Source organism: Diadema antillarum, unplaced genomic scaffold (assembly GCF_040938485.1).
Source record: "Diadema antillarum isolate AM-2024a unplaced genomic scaffold, OU_Dant_1.0 seq00000015_RagTag, whole genome shotgun sequence".
In the NCBI taxonomy this organism is placed as follows: Eukaryota; Metazoa; Echinodermata; class Echinoidea; order Diadematoida; family Diadematidae; genus Diadema; species Diadema antillarum.
Genome location: NW_027271135.1, coordinates 227,149 through 248,494, shown reverse-complemented (window position 1 = coordinate 248,494; position 21,346 = coordinate 227,149). Strand labels below are relative to the sequence as shown.

At 37.7% G+C, this 21,346-nt stretch overlaps 1 protein-coding gene across 1 annotated transcript in view; it reads right to left on the bottom strand.

Annotated features, from left to right (window-relative positions):
* LOC139725093 (transmembrane and coiled-coil domains protein 2-like) overlaps nt 1-21,346 on the bottom strand; it is a 142,256-nt gene that overhangs the window by 92,354 nt on the left and 28,556 nt on the right. The window lies entirely within an intron of this gene.

The following is a 21,346-nucleotide window of genomic DNA, read 5'->3' as shown; positions in this document are numbered from 1 at the left end:
TGTAGAGAAGAAAGAAGGTCAGAGATCATTGAATGAGATGCCGCAATATGCATCCCACGCAATCTAATCAATGATGAGAAGTTCTATCTCACATCATTCAGCCATGAATGTGTATCACGGAATGCCCAACACAAAACGCTGGTTCAATCCTATACACGGTTTTCTTTCAAGATAATATAGATGGTGATACATTTAGAGCAAGATTAATACCTAGTTCTTCACAGTATCCATAGAATACCATGGAAACAAATCACACACAATCGAGAAGTCTTTACTGTTAGTCACACCTTTTTGCATAGAGATCTGCTGGTACATAATCTTGGTAGTCGCTTGTAAACACACATGAATCATAGTGTGTAATAAACATATATTTTACATGATTCTTATTTAATACTGTATGTATATGGCTGCGTTTATCAACTTTCCCATGTTTGAAATGGGTGCTGTTTGTTATTCCGAAGATTCGTTATTCCGAAGGTTCGTTATTCCGAAGGTTCGTTAATCCGAAACACACAAATTCCCTATACCTAGAGGTTCGTTAATCCGAAAATGAAAAAGGGTTTGTTAATCCGAACATTCGTGGCGTTATTCCGTAGGTTCGTTATTCTGAAGATTCTTTAATCTGAAAATGAAATAGGGTTCGCTATTCCGAAGGCTCGTTTATACAAAAATGAAATAGGGTTCGTTATTCCGAAGGTTCGTTGATCCGAAGTGATATAGGGTCCGTAACAAACCTTCGGAACAACGAGCTTTGTTTCATTTTCGGATCAACGTACCTTAGGAATAACGAACCTTATTTCATTTTCGGATTAAAGAACCTTCGGAATAACAAACCTCATCACATTTTCGGATTAACGAACCTTCGGAATAACGAATCTTCGGAATACGAACCTTCGGAATAACGACCCTTTGGACCATAGAACCTTCGGAATAACGAGCTGTAACCGTTTGAAACACATTTCAATACCCAATCAGAACACAAATTTGCAAACGTCTTTCGGATCGCCTTTCTTGTGTTTTTGCATTTATCGAGTCTGTCGTGAGTCGTTTGGAAGGCCTTGTCACTACGCACAGCTCCACTGCTGTTTGACCCAAGGAGCGGAGGCTTGTAGTTGGCAGTGGTCGGTGTGGGCAGGTCTGAGCTACATATAAACACCTTTCAAAATGACTTTGCATATTATCTATCATCAGCTTTACAGAAACGCATTTCTGGTTCAAATGCATTTGCGATTGCCTTTTTATTTGTTTGTTTGTTTGTTTGTTTGTTTGTTTGTTTGTTTGGTTGGTTGGTTGGTTGTTGTTGTTGTTTGTTTGTTTGGGTTTTTTTTTTTTTTGGGGGGGGGGGGGGGTCAGAAACGCGTTTCTAACCCCATAATCAAAACAGCTTTGTGTTTATCAACTGCTGAAACTCCCTGAAAAGTTTGATTGGAAATCTTAATTCTGCGCCAGAAGTGAGTTGATAAACGCACCCTTTGTGACGCCAAATCATTGTTTGCGAGGATATCTGATACGTCCATTAAAGTAAACATTACATTGTATATCACTTGAATACAACGGGAAAAAAAAATCTACATTGCATTCCCTCTCTCCAGATAAACAGCTGTTGTCGTGTTTGGTTTTTTTTTTTGGGGGGGGGGTTGTTTCTTTGTTTGTTTGGGGTTTTTTTTTTTTGGTGTTTAAAAAGTTCTGTAAGGGATTTGCTGTGTGTTATAATGCTTTATGTAATTGACAATATATTACAGTAAAGGCTGTGTTCATGCGAAACTAGAATTGCGTTTCTAAACACGTTTAGTCGCTAAACGTGTTTAGTTGCGTTGCGTTCATGCGATTTTTCTATTTAAACGCGTTTCAAAACGCCGATCTGAAACGCGGAAAATAGGGCGTTTTGAATCATGATTCTGCCAGAATCACGATCGCAGAAACCGCATGAACGCAACCGTGATTTCAATCATGATTCTATGACGTCATTGTGCGTTATGCGCATGCGTGTCTCGAGGGGTATCCCACAGCTTCTTGCTCTGTTCGCGCGCTTGTGTACGTCTTCTAAATCGTGTGTTTCGGTACCATACTTGGACTTATTTGTTTACATCAATGCCATACACCGATTCTATGCTAGTATCTAACGTTAGCTGTTTAATATAATAATACATGTAATTACTCTCCGATTGAGTTGATAAAAGTAATGGCTGCAGCGCTGTGTCTACCTAGGGAAACGATTGGAGAGACGAAAAATTAGGATTATTCCCTTCTGTGGGCAGAGCCTGAATGCCACACCCTAGTATTGGAAAGTATTCACTGAAATTAAAACGTAAAGGCCTATAATAACTGACTGATCAGTTGGCATAAGGAGGTCTGGCTCGAGTTGCAGAAACTGCGCAGTGCGCTGCGCAATGGCAAAGGATGAGCAGAGCCAGAATCAGCATTGCGAAAGCCCGCATGAACGCTCTTCCGCTGAGACCGTGATTTGAAACGCCGTTTTGAATCATGATTCATGTTTGTGATTCTGGCTACGAAATCCGCATGAACGCGGCCTAAGTTAATTCAAAAGCAGAATGTTGTTTAATAGATCTACAGATTAATACATGCATGTTCAGACAAGGGGTCTATAACATGAAGTGAAGGAGTGGCATGAAAAAGTTCAGACAACACATAAATGTGATAAAAGTGTATCCAAATATTTGATTTGGAATTCTACACATTTTCTTGGAATTCTACGTATTTGTTCTTTACAAGATGTAGGCATACATGTCTAGAGACAATTTCAGATTAAAACTGTCTTCAAAATGAAGTCTACTACACTGAACTGTTAAATTGTTAGAATAGATAAGATTCTTGTTGGAATGTACAATCTGTTAAATTATATAACACATTGACAAATATGACAGTGAGAAGTAATTTGAATCTGGAGATTGTACAGCCAGTCAATGTTACTGTGAAATTAGTGACTTTATGTACACCCCTGGCATAAGAATTGTGTGAAACATTTATGTCCTGGCACACCTAAAACCGCTGGACACATAAGTGTGCAGTTTGTGTCTACGAGACGACAAAAGGGATTAAAGATGTCTGGTTTCTACATCCTACCTTGAATAACCTCCTGACTAATATTGTTACTCACCACTCTGGCGGGTCATGTGTGTTTCTGGTTGCCATGGCAACCAGGCTCGGTTACCACCAGCCGAGTTTACATGAATTTCAAATGAGATCACGTCCCACTTTATTCTTCCAATCTTATGACACAATACCAATGCAGAGATGTAGGCACGTGTGAGCCATTTAAAGCACTCAGCAATTACAATGGCTACATTTGTGTTTTATATTTTGAGGTTACCACTGAAAATCAACAGCAAGGTGCAGCCATTGCTATCAATAATGTGTACAAAATGAGAACAATACTCTTTAATAAGAAAGACCAAGGATTAAAAATAGGAAACTATAGAATTGACAATAGGCTTATCAAAGCGTGTGTTGTGTAGGACCTACATGCCACACAGTGAAAATGTTCAAATTAATCAATTATTGTGTCAAATTGTTTTAATTGCAACTGATTGAAAAACTTCCCTACATTGACGTTAATCAGCATCAATTATTCAGTGTTTTAGCAGTAACCATGGCAACAAAATCATGCGCATACATACTCTATACATACCATCCGATTCAAACCCGAGTATGTACGGCCAATTGGTGCTTACTTAATATGTTGATGTAGGTAGGGCAATTTGTCAATCAGTTGCAGTGAAAATGTTACATATCATCAAAGCTGTATGTATACCACATTAATTTCTTTGTAAGGGTAGTATGAATGATGAAAAATGCCATCACCATAGCATCTTCACATAGTCACATCACTGGGAATAAAATAACATTAAACTTCATCAACCTTGCAAGATCTTTTCAACCATAAGCTATTCCATTTTTTATGCAAAGGCAAAATAAAAACTAGTTTTAAAAGAAAAAAAAATGCAGTGAATGGCAGTTTTCAATAGCAAGTCAATTAAACAAAAGAAATTCACAGACTCTGGTAATTTTTTTGGCCCACCTTAGAATCCACCTTAGAATCCCACCTTAGAATCCACGTCCGACAAGCTATGCTTTTTAGTGGATCACTATTTTCCATTATCGAATTTATTTTCCGCTCGCCCACGAAGTATCTACACATTGTTCCTCCTAATTATTGTACATATATATGTTGTTCTATAATTTATCTCGTATACTACATGAATCTTTTGCAAACGTTTGAACAATATTATTTCAGGACATGTATACTTTGTACTATGTTTTTGATTTTCGGTGACTGGAAATAAAGTATGATTGAATTGAAAATTGAAATCCCTTTTCACTTCCACCATGTACATGTAGTTGTTCCTAATGACAAAAATTTGGTCATTCCGTTTCTGATCATATAATGCTACAAATGTACAGTGTACACTACGTACTGCAGATTCATGGAGGAAATGTTTCAGTTTCTAGGATAGATTTCCACAATATTTTGAATGTGTACAAGACAACTTTGTATGGTACACTCTCTATCAAGATATAAGATGAGTATTTACCACATTCATACACTACTGAAATTCTGGGGAAAAAAAAAAACGGTCATAAGCCTCAGCTAACCTAAGTATACAAAGATTCAGATATTGGACACACGAGGAAAACCATCTCTGAGCTACAAAAAAATATGTCTTATACAAAAACATACTACACTTGCATTGGTAGTACCGGTATGTCAAAACAAATTCCCCAAGATAAAGCAAGAACAGTATCTCAATTAGAGTCAATTAAACCCAATGGCCAAACTCAACCACCAACAATGGCTCTTTGCTTGCCATGTGCTTTATTTCACGACTGATTGAACTTCACCCCCACAAACAATTGCTATCACATCAGTATTAAAGAATGATGCTGCCATAATATGAAAAGCAACATATGCGGTAATAGATGGGACTAAAGCAGCTGTTCCGGTTACAAAGGCTGAGAACGTAGGCGGGAAATGCACACAAAGAGCGGAGAAAAAGAAACGGGTCGAGTCAACACACCTGTTGGGAAAATGTGTTATGTATAGTCCCAAGAGAAGAAAACATGGTTCATGGTTCACAGTCCGTTTCACTAAAAGAAAGAATTATGCAGTCGATCCAATCAAACGCAGCCATTGTTATAAATTCCATGGAACAATGAGACCCAATCACTAGCAAACGATAATCACTAAGACACCCATGATTCCCTGTCTCGTGGCAGTAAGAATGTGACTCCATTACCTGCATCTCGCATTGGAATCCCTGCATCAGTCTGCTAACAAGGCTGCGAGCCCCTTTCCTAAAAACGACTGCACTTATTGTAAAATGAAAAAAACAAAGTATGGTTGCCTTGGCAACAACTCAATTACTCAAAGCTGACTGGTTCTTGCCTTGTAGTTATTATGGTAAATTAAAATCAGTGGAATCGTCAGTGTTGTGAAATGCATCACAACACAGGGAACTGAACAACAAAGAGTACTTCATCTAGTTTTTGATATCTCAAAGAAGGTCAATAATGATTCAGAAAAATGTCAAACTCATCAGGATCCTGTTTTTTATGAAGAGGTGTACTGATTATATAGTTGATTTCTATCATAAGTCTATGGCAGCCTGTGTGGTGAGGAAATCTATAATTGATTATATATCTTTTGATAAAACGGGGCCCAGGAATAAAATTTATGACTACATGAGTTTGCTGAGTATCTTTGAGGCCGATTTCACATGAAGTTAAAATGCCTACTTGTATCACATGACTTTTACATAAGAAGCTACTGTATAAGCTGTTATTTTCGCGAGGGTTTAATTTTCGCGAATCTCACGACCGCGAATTTAACAATGCACGATAATGTAACCATTCACTAAGGTAATAGTGCCCTTATGAAGGGCTCTAGGTCAATTCGCGAAAACAACATCTCGCAAAAATGTCTGTGACCCCCTCATTCGGGAAAATATCTGTACCCGAAAATAACAGCGTATACAGTACTACTTTTTAAAATCAATAATGAAATCACAGTAATATTTCTCAAGGACTACACTGAGGTAATAAACCCATCTTTGACGATAAATCTGACATAACACTGTTTGATATGAGTAGCATTCAGTAGCAGTATTGGGCTATTATCTTTTGACTTAAAGTTCAAAATTAACTTCATGTTCAGGGAGCATGAAGTGATAACATTCACGTATTAGTCAATTTATAATTGTTTTGAATAAACAAAAAAAAAAGGTTGAATGCATTCAGGGCCTCATGTCTTCATGATGAAGAAAATCTGAGCTTAAACTTATTTTAATGAAGTAATCATAAATGGATTACCTTAAAACCTTAAAGGACAAGTTCACCTTCATAAACATAAGGATTGAGAGAATGCAACAATATTAGTAGAACACATCAGTGAAAGTTTGAGGAAAATTGGACAATCGATGCAAAAGTTATGAATTTTTAAAATTTTTGTGTTGGAACCGCTGGATGAGGAGACTACTACAGCTTGTGAGTCATATGCGTACAACAGTATAAAGAAAATGTAAAAGAAAATTCAAGATATTTTCACTTTTTCGCATAATAAAAGAGCACTTGACTTGCCTGTTTCTAAAGGCAGGGGGAATAATATTACCCATAACATTTGTCGGTAACGAGTCAGGGGAATATGTGTACTTTTTTTCAAAAGATGGAATTTTGTGAAATTCTCTTTATATTTTCCTTATATTGTTGTACGCATGTGACATCTAAGTTATTCATATACTGCAGTAGTCTTCTCATCCAGCGGTTACTGCACAAAAACTTCAAAAATTCATAACTTTTGAACGGATTATCTGATTTTCCTCAAACTTTCAATGATGTGTTCTACTAATATTGCTACATTCTCTCAATCCTTATGTTTATGAAGGTGAACTTGTCCTTTAATATTGATAAGTTAATTTGTTGGATTTATACCAGGAAATAAAATTACCACTAGCATGCCAACCAATGAATAAACAGATATTGCCAAAAATGATAAGCTAGTTGAAATTTTTGTACTACACCATGGACGAATGCCCTACACGTCCATATATGTGTGTGTGGTTTTGTTTTGCTTTGTTTTGTTTTGTTTTTTATCTCATGAAAGATACTTGAGGCAACTTCTCGTTACAAAAAAGTCAGTGATTGATGATGATCTGCAACATCACCCACATGAAAAGAAAAGTATTTGTGATTTGCACACACACACACACACACACACACACACACACAAAATGTTCACTGCCACCAGTTATCCCAGCCAGCCATTAGAGTCTGGTTCATCAGACTACCACAAGAAAAAAAAAAAGAAAGCATGTGTGTGAAGGAGAGACAGACACTGCGTTCACATTGTCCCCCGCGCCGCGGGGAAAGTCCCGAGCTGTGGGACTTTCTCCTCCAAAACCATAATGTGAACGCTCGCTGGGACTTGTCCCCTCGTCCCCGCGAATCAAGTCGGGTACGGGGACAAGATTTGGAGGGGAGAGTGACCTTGGGGCGAAATTGATAGCGTCCAGCTGTGGTCATCAAATGTGCGCATGCGCTATGCCTGGCAGAGCTCGCCCCAAGCCCCAATTGCCCCCACAGCTCGGGGACAGATGAGATACCAATGTGAACGGTCAGTCGTAAAAAAGATAAGATCTCTTGAGGCTGTCCCCGTGGCGCGGGGGACAATGTGAACGCGGGGTTCGATAGACAAAATCAGAGAGAAAGAGAGCGCAAACCACTTATATTTGTCACTGTCAAGACAAACAATGCTGCTATGAATGGTATCACCACAAAATGAAATATTACAACAATAACCTGAACATGTATTTTGTCTGAGAGATACTAACCTACAACCTTTGAACTTTGGTTTGTCTTCTTTCATCTTTCCTAAATTGTTCATTATTTCACCTACAACAAATGGCTCACATGATAAAAGAGAATAAGCCTGTGATAAATTTGGCATTCAGAAGATACACAAATAAACCATTCTGTTGTCAATACCCCAGGGTTTAGACTTACTTCCAGCCTGAGGCTTACTGCTCTACACCTTGTCCTTTTTTTTTTTATTGGCTTGTCAGCATGGGGGTGCATCTCCTTTTATATATACACTGATGCAATTAGCAATGGGTGAAAAGAAACATGAAAGAAAGCATGTACAGTGTATATCATGTACTCTACAGGGCTGGGGATTTTTTATCTTTAAATTATTATCATGTTTAAGTTGCTTCGACAGAAAGAATCAAAGGACGGTAACATAAGTTATGGGTACTGGTGAATTCTTTTTAAAGATTTTTTTTTTTAAAGACCCTAAAAAGTTTGGGGGGGGGGGGGGTAGAGAGACTACAGCCCCCTCCACCCCCCCCCCCCCCCCTTCAAAATCCCCTCCTCACAAGCTATATTGGCAATGATCAACCAAGACAGCTTATCTTAAGGTGCAGTATTTCTGTTTTTCTTGAAAAATAATTGCATTTCAGAATTTCCTTGCATATTATCGGGTCTTCGGGATATTACTCCTATCATATTCCCAAAGGGGTTTTAGTCTCCAGTCCAGACTGATCAATTGCAATGTAAATCTGTATGACTATATCATACTTGAGTCCTGAACAAGACTATCCCTGTCTGGGTGCATCTAGCACTGTGTGAGTCATCAAAGGTTCTTGCTCAGTGTCTGCTTCCAATGAATTAAAGGGCAGGTGTTCCCCAGTGTTTTGAAAGTGGGCTTTGGGTTTAAAGAGCACACAGAGTAACAAAATAGGCGTACCATGGAGTTTGGGGGTTTACTATAGGAGTGGAAATGTTCATGCTGGTAATTCTCATGCTCCAGCGGGTAAGATGAATTTTGCATGTTTTTATTTCCATGGAATCAAAATATCAAACAGTAATTGCACTTTATACAAATAAGCAATAAATTCGTGTGCTTGCATTTTAGTGCCCGTCTTGTCGGACATGTGGCAAAAAAATGGCTTAAATTTTCTACACCACAAACATTTCTTTTACAGTATCTTCCAAATGTCCTCTATACTGTAAAACGAGAAATGTTCGCGTGCATTTTAATTTCGCAAATTTCGCGAGCGTGAAGATTCGCGAAATTAAAATGTACGCGAAAGTTCTTTTGTACACTATATGTACTGAATGCCAGTGGCAGTTCGCGAAAATTTCATGCCGCAAAAAAGGCCGTCGGCTCCAATTCGCGAAAAATTCATGCCGCGAATATATCATGTTTTACAGTATATAAGCACAATAACACTAAATATGTTTTTAAAAAAAGGTATAATGCATAATACATAAGAATACACAGGGTCTAATGACTTGCCCCCCCCCCCCCCCCCCCCAAGTGGCACCACAAAAAAAAAAAATGTGGTTGAGCTGTTTGTTTGTCTGTTTGTTTGTTTGTTTGTTTGTTTATTTGTTTTTGGCAGCTGATGAAACCTGGAAGAAGTGATTTTGCTTGTCAGCTGAAGAAACTCAGAGGTGGCATCGGAAATAAACTGCCCCCACCCACTTTTAAAAACGTGGCGCAGGCCGTGAGTAGTATGTTGGTAGTAATTTGTTGGTGGGTGGTTTCATGGTACACTGGTAGTGGTACAATTTGTACATGGTACATGGTATTCTTTCTTGGATGTGAATGTGGTCCTGAGGAGGACCTACTCTATCTCAATGTTTCAGTAAGCGTGTTCCTACTATCCTCATTTTCCTGAGGACGGTAAGAACCTGTTTAACCAAAACCTTGGAATTCTAGAACCATTATGGTCCAAGATGACCAGGAGGTGATGAATATGCATTGTATTCAAACCATAATTCAGAATTCTGATACTAGACTTTGTTCACCTTAAAGTTAACTTTAAGAGGCTGTGGACGGCTAATAGTCCCACATGTTGCATTTGATGTCTGTTCTTCATAATTGCCACTGCTGCTGAATCATTTGAAGAGTCTGCACTTTATACTGTCCATGAAAATTGCACTCCTTTCTTTTGCACTCCTTTCTTAGAATATTTTCTCAGAATGTTTTCACTTTCATACAAGGTTCACTGCCCTATTGCACTGCTCTAAGATGGTTTCTTCCAAACCCGCATTGTATTCTTTTGAGGTTTAGCATGGAACACATGAAATACAGACTGAACAGGCAAAGAGATGAAAGATACAATCCTAGCCCCAACTAACAGGCCTTCATCCACTGGCCCTGTGGTTAAAGGATAGAAAGCCATGTAACAATCAACAGACAGCAGGCTTCTTTCAAAGGTCAAATAAAGGTTGTCTTTGTCCTCAGAGAGGTAACCCAGGGTAGGGTGATTCTTACATAATACATCCACTCATTACCAGGCTAATACCCTGCAAATCTCCTTTCATACACCAGCCTGTATTGTCACTGAATTAACCTCACACTATCCTTGGAGCAGTGGTAAGACAGTGAGTAGCATGATTATGCATCGATGATGGATCATGGAACTTTTACTTTTCCTTGGTTAGCAAGTTACAGTATTAACCTGGCTGGTACTGAATCTAAGCACAAAGTACTTTTAATAGACAGAAACAATACCATCCACTATTAAATTTTTCAATTAAGACACGCCATTACAGGCTGTCTGCTCATGTTATCGATGGTGGAGACGATTGGTAATGTATAAAATGCATCAAATCAATTCCCTCCTGATATTCCATTGATTCCTGGTGGTTCTTCAATCACCTTTGATCATTGTAGAGGCAGTATGAACATGCCCCTGAAGTACAAAGTATCTACTCAATTCCTAACTAAACCATCATCATTCAAAAGAGTCATATTATAAAATATTGTAGCATTGCTACTGTGAAAATACTCCAAGTCTCCAAGAGAAATTATGGCATGCTTACCAGGTGTGTGTGTCTGTAGCAGAAATTATATCGAATAAGCCTACTCCTACTCAGCTAATATCAAATTAGTGCACTAAAGAGCACTAACAAAAGTACACCATATCTAGAAGAAGAAAGTAAGTTTTCTATTCAAGTTTTGATAGAAAATGAATTGGCCCTCACACAGCCCTGAAGGAAAGAGCTCCTCAACACCAATTAATAAGCTAACAGACAAAATTTAGCCCCCAGTACCGGTATATACCCCAGTCCTGGTACACCATAGAGCTTTGCAGTGTCCACTCAAGTCTCTGGTCAAGTGTTTCTGACCAGGATGTGTGCTGGAACTTGATAAAGAAGACCAAAAAAACTTACAGGTCCATCTTCCCAGACTGTTCTTCCTCATGAGTGCGTTGACCTTTCTAAACCACGATGACATAAAAAATGATGAGTAAAAGTTTTGCCTTTCCTCCAGGGGAGTGGGTAATGAATCGGCACACAGCTCACCATGTACTATGACACATACGGTAGCCAACCACCAGAGCAGCACCCCCATATACCCCATAGACCCAACAATCAATACCAGACAGGTTTTCTTTCAGACCCAAAAGGGGGCCCTCATGGTTGGACGCTTTTTGTCAACCGTCCTGGGATAATACATCCAACCAGTGACGAAAGGATCGAGTCTTTTCTTTCTTTAGATCGGTAACGTAAATCATCAAAAGAAGCCCTAGTCTCTTCTGCACAAACACACACCACTTTTAACCTGGTGAGGACAAGTCCCGAGTATACTTGGGCAGCTGTCTATGGGAAATGCCTGTTGTAGCAATATTAGTCCGTCCTCGATGGGTTAATCAAGTCAACAAATATTCATTGTTTGTTTGTTGACTACTCTGTCTGTTGATATGAATACACTCTGATCTTTTCATAGGTATACACAGTAGTCTAGTCATAATTGTCATGATATGAAAGTATAAGTATTTTCTTTATCCAAAGTCTGGCAATAAACATTGTATGTCCTCACTCCCCAAAGATAGTATCTCCAAATTAATCACCAGATGACATCATGAGTAATCAGCACATGTACATATATCAGTCAGATGGGAGTGAGTGAGCAGGTGTTTTACTTACACAATCTGAAAACATTATCTCTCATCAGCCTCATGCAGTTAGTAGGATTCAGCAATGCATGCTGGGACTGCAATGCATGCTGGGACTGCAATGTGACACAGCTAATGAAGACGCCCACAATTGTTGCAACAATTTGACATGATCAACAAGACCATAATATCCATAATAGATGTTTTTAAATGTTTTGTATGACCTTACTATTGAAATAACTGCTTTATTTATCTACCAGATAATCAGGGTATTTAAGAGCAAATCATCCAAGTATTATCCAAGAAATTCTTTGTTACAAAGATTGGTTTCAAGATATCAAAGCAAATTGCACATATGCAACAAAAGAATCCTACACTCATTAGGGCTACAGGTCTATTCTGATGAGAAACTTGTGTATTGTGCATCAGTACAAGTGCATATAGGATTTGAAGTTGATATCAAATCTGACTACAGGAATATAAATAGGTGGGCCCACAGCAAATTGTTGTGTATACAAAAGAGATGCATCCTGCCTTTCAGTGGTTACTGGTGAGGAAATGGGAATTACATTTCTTTCAAGTACATGTAGCTTCTGACTACTTTATCACATGAAATCCATGAATGCCACATCAGGAATACCACTACTGATCATTCAGGAAGTATGTCTCAATAAGTGTTGTCCATGAAAAAGTGATTAGCAAGAACATGAACATCCCTACTCATTACCTGCATTAAATAACATTCCTCTATTCAACAATGTCCGCTGATCTTAACAAACAGTCTACTTGTAAAGTACTTAAGATCTATTATAGAGGTGTTAATGAAAATAATGGAACCAAGAAATATACCAAAAAGTACGAACTCATTGCCAAATAATATAGGACACTCTTCACTCCAACAACTCCCATTCACACTACAGAATTAGCAGGTTTTGGACCGCAATGCAAACATAAGCTATAGTTTTATTCACTGCCAGTCACACATCGGCAACTCACACAGGGTGCAACCATAGTACCCAGTGCAAAGCTGGATCATGGGACTAAAACAAATTTTAAATAATGCACATGTGCTGATTATACAAGTTACAAAGCAATCATCACATTAGTTCAAAAGAAACAAAACAAACAAGAAGATTGACTGGATGTCGCAACACAGTGTGTTTCATGATAACTAGTCTTTTGTGCCTCTCGCATTTCATAATTTCCAAATCAATTTTGATAAAAACATATTTGGGCATGTGTGAGAAAGCCTCCTCTGAGTATTGTTGCATCTTAATAAGATGCATGAACTGCCTATATGACAGTTGGCCTGATATTATGAATTTGTTAAGGTGACATTATTCCTTGACAATAGGTAATACCAAAGAAAGTCAAACACAACCTTTCACCTACAATTAATTTTTCACAGAAGAGGCATGTACCCTAAAGAGTATTTGTGGAGGAAATAAATACAATGAAATGTAAGCAATATGATGAAAAACAGCAACAACAACAACAAAACTTGAATGCAGCAAGCAATGAAAACATTAAATTGTCTGACAGGGTGTTCAGACGCAAAAAAAAAAAAAAAAAAATTATACTAGAACGGTATAGCTATACCAAAACCGTATAGCTATACAATTAATTCATACGTCTGAACACTGACTAACGAAACGACATATGACGAAACGACGTATAGTGAAACTACAGTCAGAGCATCGTTTCGAACTAGAACTCGATAATGAATCAGCATTCCGTCATGTCCATTGTGCGTCTGAACGTTTGGCGACCATAGAACCATATAACTGGGCGTGAAAGGTGACCTTGTACCTGTCACTAATGACCAAAACAACATGCGCAGTGGGAAACTGCACATCTATTCGACGTTTTTCCGCAGTGGTTGAAATTAGCATCTGAACAGTCTGTCGGCGATAAGATGATTCTTTATACGTTGTTTCTTTGAGTTTTGGTCTAAATTGGCTTGCGTCTGAAAACAGGGGGTGAAAGGTAGTCAGTAATCAAAGCAAACACGGCATCCTTCCAACTTTCCTTGATTCATATCAGATCTTTTTACAGAATCCCAGGGTAATTTACCAGGTATGCCACTAAGGGCAGGAAGCCTACATTGAGGCATGTCTTCATGTTGTGGTATCTCATATTCACTTTGTAATTAAAGAAGGATTTCCTGTTTTCACTCTCTGGAGGTGATCTTACCTCATGACCTTTATTTGACCCCGAAAAACACGTCTCAAGCAGTGAGAGTCAAAATAAAGGCTAAAATTTACGGCAAGTATATAATCTGAAATATTAATCAGAGATAAAGGCTCTTTTGTTGTGACTGAGGCATGGGATTGCAGAATTGTTAATGTATGAGGAGACAGAAACTGCAGTTAGCACTCCTATTCACACACACTGAAAAGGCATGATTCGAATCACAATTCAAATTAAGCATTTTTTGTGCTCTTGTTCATATGCACACAGGCAAAAAAAGAAAAGAAAAGAAATTATGGTCCAAATTGCTCAGGTTCATGAAGAAAAATCGCAGTGGTTACAGCAAGAACAAACTGCGCATGTGTGTGTGAAGGAGTTTGACCTGACTTTGACGTGACCGTCCCACAATATCCCGTCATGCACCTTGCTGCAAGGGATAAAAAATACCTTTACGATTTCGCACACCATTCATACATGTAAAGTACATACTTCGCACTACAAATAATTACAATTTAGAAGAAAAAAAATGTGGCTATTTGGGAAATGTCACACTGTAAGAGGTACATGAATTTTTATTTGAATTTCATGATTGATTATTATGTTCATAAACATAGTAAGTCTTCCTTTTTTCATTGCGATTCCAGATGCAAAACAATTAAATGCAACTGTACATGGCAATGTGAGTGGGCCTAACATGACTGTGGCAAGGGGGCCTTTTCAACCACTAGGAGATTTGGAGTTTGAGTACTGCTTGCTGCTTACATCCTTGGACAAGATGTTTTATTCATGATATCCCTCATGACCCAGGAGTGAAAATTGGAACCTGCTTTGATACCGGTAGTCTGGGGTAAGTAATAATAACTGCAAGCTCTTCTGGAAGAGCAGTGCTAAAGACCATGGCTCCATGCTTAGACCAAAGCGAACACTCTGCATAAAACAGCATACATATTTATGATGATGGTGATGAGTGTGAGGATGGTGATGGTGTTGATGATGGTACAGTTGATGAGAATGATAATGACGGTAATGGTGGTGGTGATGATGATGATGATGATGATTGTAATGGTGGTGATGATGATGATGGTGATGATGATGGTAGTGATGATGGTGGTGATGATGATGGAGATGGTGATGGTGATGGTAACAGTGATGGTGATGATGATCATGATCATGATGATGATCATGATGATGATGGTGATGGTGATGATGATGATTGTAATGGTGGTGATGATGATAGTGGTGGTAATGATGATGAGGAGGAGGAAAGAGGAAGAAGAAAAAGAAGAAGCGGGAAAAGAGGAGGTTTGTCGTTAGTCACCATCATCGTCATGCTATCTATTACAGTGGGCCTGCTGAGCTTTACATTGCATCTGGCTGTGGATATTGGCATCCGCAGAAGAAAAATGTCAATTGCGGTTTAATGATTACACAAGTACAGCAGCATGGCTTCCGCCTGAAGAGGCCAATGGGAAAGAAACAATATCTATCACCGTGACCACTTTTATGTCTTGTCTGTGATCACAAATCTGAGGAGATATTAAAGAGAGAGTCAGGGACAAGGGAAAATAAAAGTCTTCATGATAGTAATGAAAATAGCATATATAATATGCATTCCTTTTTTTCTTCTTCTTTTTTTTTTTACTTATGTGTCACATACTTGTAATCATGTTGGAATTCTATGGCCAGTTGTATTCCTATAAATCTGTTGTGATAATGCAATGTGTTTCTGGGTTTCGTATACATCTATATTCTTCTGTGTGCACCCATTTTCATGTAACTTTGGTAGCACAGAAAAATATGATGCACATGGAAATTATTGCTGTAACTTATTTAAGCAGAAATAGTAAAATTCTATTCTTTGCATACTCAGTGTTAGTGGCCCAAAATTTCAGATGCTACAGCGTATGTTTCCAAGAAGTATTCATGAACTCTTCAAATGCAATTATATTACCTGAAGGTCAGAGACCAAAGTTATAATCTCAATTGCCCATTTTTTCATGTTTATCCAAAGTGTTGACTTATAGTGCAATTGAACAACTGAATTTGATTCATATATCATGCCAATAATTTTTTTGTTTTGTTTTTGTTTTGTTTTTAAAGCAGGCATACTGGCAATAATTCATATCATTACATTGAATATACAGAAAGCCTAAATTATATTCAGCTATCTGTGGTAGTTGGATGAAATTTGATGATAAATTATTTAAAGGCATAAACCTGTCCATGTCAACATTCTCATGTGAGGGTTCTTTTTTTTTACTGTTTTATTCAAACAGATTGTAAGCAAAATACATAAATTGTACTGCATGCATGAGGGTAAGACAAACAGAATATTCTGATAAAAGTCAATATTTGTCTGTCCAGATCAATATGATATCACTTTACAAATGAATACATAAATTATGAAATCCTATCAGGAGTTTGAAGTCCACATACTGCAAACAAAATACATTTCTATGTGTTTGTTGTCATTTTTGTAAATATTGCGAGTCTACCAATATACCCTACTTTGAATAAGAAAAGCTGCAAAATAATTCCAATTGCCTCCTTTAACACAAATGCAGGTGTACATGTATATCATAACAAAGGCAGAAATCATCAATTTAACTCCTGAAGAAGGATACATGTAGTAGGCCTATATATTCCTCATTCTGTCATTTAGCTTTTTATCAATCATAAATTCAACCTCCCAGCACAAGAGTATTCTGTACAGTCATTATCAGGTACACTCCATGTACAATGTTTGTCACAAGATGGCGCTGTCCCCTTTTTAGCATAACATACAGTTGGATTTCTACACTGTAGCAGTGCAGTGTATATGTCTTGATGTAATACAGGCTGAGACTTGATAGTGCAATAGACACTGTACTCGAAGGACTTGGGTATCTACCAGCAATAATTCATAAACCAACCTGCAAACATATGCCTATAAAAATCAGAAAGTAACTATTGTGTAGAAGTCAAGATAACTCGCACTGTAAAAGCATGGAACAACTTGGCTCCATCTACTATTTCCCAAAAGGACCCAATAAGTTTAAACTTGCTCTTTTTGAGGACCCTTCCTTCTCATCCTTTCTCTGAAAGTCCACCCTTAACGCAACCTCCAGTTAAAACTCCACAAGAGATGTTTGGGAGGTCTACTCATCCAAGATCAAAGAGCCAAGAACTCGAGTCAAGTTTCAGAGGGAAATTTCCCCTACAAATTTCACAAATTTTCATTCTTTATGACAAGCACACATTCCCTTCCTGATTCTAAAAAACACATACTATATTCTCCATGCCTTCTGGAAGCTAGGTCAAGTGCTCTCTACATGTCCTACGCATGTGATATTTCACAAAATTCCTTTTATGTGCAGTGGGTCTTGTTATAACCAAGTCCTTGGGACTGGCAGTTAACTTTCGTTATATCGAAATTTCGTTACAATCGAACAAATAAACATTGAAATTACACAGAGTGGATAATGTTGCGGCCTGAATTTTTACTTCGTTGTAACTGAAATTTCATTATAACCATGTTCGTTACAACGGGAGTGCACTGTATTCTTTGTATTATTATACTCTACGTACTGTGTCATTATGAATTCCAAAGGTTTCTATCTGGAGATGGCAGCACGTAAAATTAACAAAAAGTTTAAGAATTCATAACTTTTTTACAGATTGCTGGATCTTCATCTTGATTTAACCAAGTGTTTCTTCTAATATTATGCATACACTGAGTCAACATACAGTGTAGATTGGAGATAATTCCCCTGTAACCATCACTGAAACAGCGTCTATCTCAATGTCAATGCACAGTCTTCATTAGCTTATTAATAATGCTATTGTATAAAATACAGTGGACTCCCGTTATAATGAAGTCCTCGGGACCAACAGTTTTCTTTCGTTATATGAAAATTTCATTATAACCAAACAAATAAACAATAAAAAAACATATAGCTGATATTGTTTCGGTCTGAAGTTTACTTAGTTGTAAATGGAATTTCGTTACATGTATAACCGTGTTCATTATAATGGGAGTGCACTGTACTGAGTGAATTGGGACTTCTAAGACTAACAAGAACCATACATATTGATAAAATAAGGAAGAATGATTACCCTTTTTTATTTAACAACTAGAAATGTCGCTATGGCGACTGTTATGCCTCCGCCATAATGCATGATTCTCCTAATAGGTCTAGATAGTACATGTGGACAATGTGTGATTACATTTTCACAAAACTGGCAAAATATTGAAATGACAAGTTTGTCACAAATGTGTTTAATGTTCACCTTCCTTGACCTTGGTTTAATTGGATGAATAGGAGAGCATGTATTTGGGGATTTAAGGACTTTAACTTGACTTTGACCCATTCATACATTTATGCATTGAGTAATTTTCATGGTACCAGTATGGAGAAAAAGTGCAATTTCGGTACTGAATAGTAAATTGTTACCATGTTCATCTGGCCTTTGACCCTAAAATTCATAAGATAATCACTTTTAGGTAGAACATGCATAGATATGCAGTAAGTTTCACGATAAATTGAGCCACTTCCGAGATATGGAGGAAAAAGTTAGTTCAGCACTTTCACTTGATCTTTGACCTTTTGACCTTTGAGGCAATAAAAAAGAAAAAGAAAAAAAAACTCTCCAGAGAATTTCTATTAGGTTACACATGCATACACCGAGTGTAAAAAAAAAATACTAATCCTGCTGGCATTGCATGAACATGAGGTAAATAGTAAAATTTTGAAGTGTTGCACTTGACCTTTGACCCCTGACCTTTGACCCCATGAACCCTACATTCTCTAGATAATCACTGCCAGTCAGTACATGTATATATACTATGTTCCATGAAGATACCTTGAACAATTTTCCAATTTACAGAGAAAAAAAAAGAAGTTTTAATACTTTTACTCGACCTTTTGACCTTTGACCTTTGACCTCATGACCCAAACTTTCACCAGAGAATCTAAATTGGGTAATACATGCATACACTAAGTTTCAAGAAAATATCTTCAGGCATTGCATAGATATGCTGGAAATAGTGAAATTTTATGTATTTGACCTTGATCTTTTGACCTTTGACCTTGAGCACGTGCACCCAAAAGTTGATAGGCACAACTTCACCCCCTAATACACATACATGCCAAGTTTCATTAGGATACCTCAACAGCTTTTGATAGTTACCTTGTCCACAAATTCATTACGGACGGACGGAAAGACGGACGGACGGACGGAAGGACGGACGGACGGACGGAAGGACGGAAGGACGGACGGACGGACGGACGGACAACCCGAAAACATAATGCCTCCGGCACCACTTCGTGGCGGAGGCATAAAAAGTTAGTAGTGTCCCATCTTGGAGACCATAAACAGTGGATTTATGTTGATAATTTCCCTATTTAAACCATTTCATTACAAATTTGTAAAAAAAAAAAAAAAAATACAGAGAAATAAACCGTAAAATACTTTTCATTGGGAGGGGCTGCATCAGATAAAATAGGGGAAGGCCTTCAAAAACAAAGTCCCTACAGTGAATAGGCTTGATTCACTAACTTATGCTTTCATGATGGTTGACTATCATCAAAATGGCTTACTTATTTTCTATCGTGGTTAGTGACAGTCTCACTACTAACAAAAATTACAGCTTCTGAAAGCAAACAGCCAGAAATGTAGTTTCGCCAATTTGCATCTATTTTGTTACCTACATTTTGTCTACCTACTAGATAGATTGCTGTACTGAGATAATACGGCTGTTACAAAGACTTACACTGCCCTCTATAGTCTGAGGCTGTTTAGTACACAATACATTTATCCTTGGACCTCAGAGAGAAAAAAAAATGTCATTCTATTACAATTCTCAAATACCATATGTCAGTGTTTACCAGTTGCCATGGTTTCACTAGATAGCACAATTGCATTGTAGCTGTAACAAGTGTCATGATTCTTTCTCCTATCCCCTCCCCCATCTCTCTCCATCTATCGTAATCTATCAATCAGATCTCTTTCTGCCTCTCTCTCTCTCTCTCTCTCTCTCTCTCTCTGAGGCAGACTAGACCATCATAATGATACAGACTGAACAAAGTAGACTTTGCTATTAAGCTAGTACTGTAAAAGTGGAAATTTTCGGAAACTAGCACGAAAATAAAAGCACGTGAATATCTTTGCTTGCCATACAAATGTATGTTCCAGTAGTTGATGTCTTGATTCAGCGGAATTAAAAACACGCGAAACTCTTCTTATCCGGCCGAGCGCGAAAAATCAGTCGCGCAAAAATATCTACTTTGACAGTAATGTTTTTAAATTTAAGGGTATTTTCCCAGACATCTTCTAATGAAATATTTGATTCATCTACTTACAACTATACATTTCAAATCTGGAATTCAATTTGCGAGCAGCTACTTGTTGTTATGTTGGGCAACACTGGAGAAATATTCACAAAATGTAGTCACTCATAACATCTGCTAAGTATGGCTGACATATGTACAATGACAATTTGTAGACGACCATGGTCACATGGTACATATAACTTGATTTTTAGACTAAAGAGTCTTGTTTACTACTATACCAACACATAATGTGCATTTGTGCACATTGTATCACTGCAATACAAATTAACATGGTGAGATACGGTTTTCACTTTTAACATCTTTCTTTTCTCTCCTTCAGTTTTAAAGAAATTACTTTACATGCGGTCATATTACTCGTAACAACATTTTAAAGGGTAAGTGTAAGATCGAAGAGAACTTACCAGAAAAGGAAAAAGGCTATAAATACAAGATTTGTATGAAAATACTTGAGCACACAAATGACAATGTTAAGCAATGGGGTGTGTGTCTAATATGTACAACACCACAGATAGCTTCCCGTAATACACAGAAACATATCTACCTACTGAGTGATTCAACCCATATCTTCACAAGGGTTCCTCCGCATATAATCTACAACGAACACCGTAGTATTAGATGCTGAGTTCACATAGACCCTTGTTTAACATACACCCTTTCACATAGACAAACTAACTCCATTCATGAACCATAGTCACAAAAAAGCAGAATACCTATACGCACATATTCTCTGCCAACACCAGTAATTTCTGTTTTCAAACATTTTGTTTTACCTCTTGTTTTCCTTCAAATATAAGAGCTCAGTAGAGATTTTAACAGGGTTTGAAGTTCAAGACTAGTTACTACTCCCATAATAGCTGGATTCAATAATGCAGGGGTGAACAAACATTTCCCTATTAAATGACC